General features: G+C 38.4%; 1 long non-coding RNA gene across 1 annotated transcript; it reads right to left on the bottom strand.

Annotated features, from left to right (window-relative positions):
* Positions 1 to 185: 185 nt before the first annotated feature.
* LOC117591792 lies at positions 186 to 544 on the bottom strand. Its single transcript, XR_004574486.1, has 2 exons — positions 512 to 544; positions 186 to 454 (listed from the first exon to the last, which is right to left on the bottom strand). It is a non-coding gene; the product is annotated as an uncharacterized LOC117591792 (long non-coding RNA).

Genomic DNA, 544 nt, shown 5'->3' on the forward strand with positions numbered 1-544 from the left:
GAGCGCAAATGCGCCTAACAGCACAGACATACTGTTAACATGTTAACATAGCATATGCTGACAGATTGACATTTCACTCACACAACAAATTATTTCAATTGAAAACACTTCCAAGACTTTCTTCTGGAATCCCAATGCTCTGATAAAAACATCATACGACAACATCAAAATAAAACAAGATATGATTCTATACTTTGATATTCTCCTTTTTATTTACGAAATATATTCTTTCCGAAATGCAATTTTCCACTTGATTGATTTAGAGAGTTTCGATCGAAAGTCGAGCACTATTCGTTTACCCTGTCAGATCCTCCTCCTCCTCCTGTGGCCTGTGGAGGATTCGAGGACGCAATTTTGATACGATTTGATTAATTTAGATGCGAACTTGAAATCTTGATACTTCACTTCAAGAATGTCTGCGAGGGACGGCTCTCCATTCTAGGCGTAGAGACTGCTGTAGAGACTCCATTAGGTGATCAGATGGATTGGGTTGAGATCAATTAGCACTTACCATTTTCGCAATTCGAATACACATAAGCTTCAC

Source organism: Drosophila guanche, unplaced genomic scaffold (assembly GCF_900245975.1).
Source record: "Drosophila guanche unplaced genomic scaffold, DGUA_6, whole genome shotgun sequence".
Classification (NCBI taxonomy): domain Eukaryota; kingdom Metazoa; phylum Arthropoda; class Insecta; order Diptera; family Drosophilidae; genus Drosophila; species Drosophila guanche.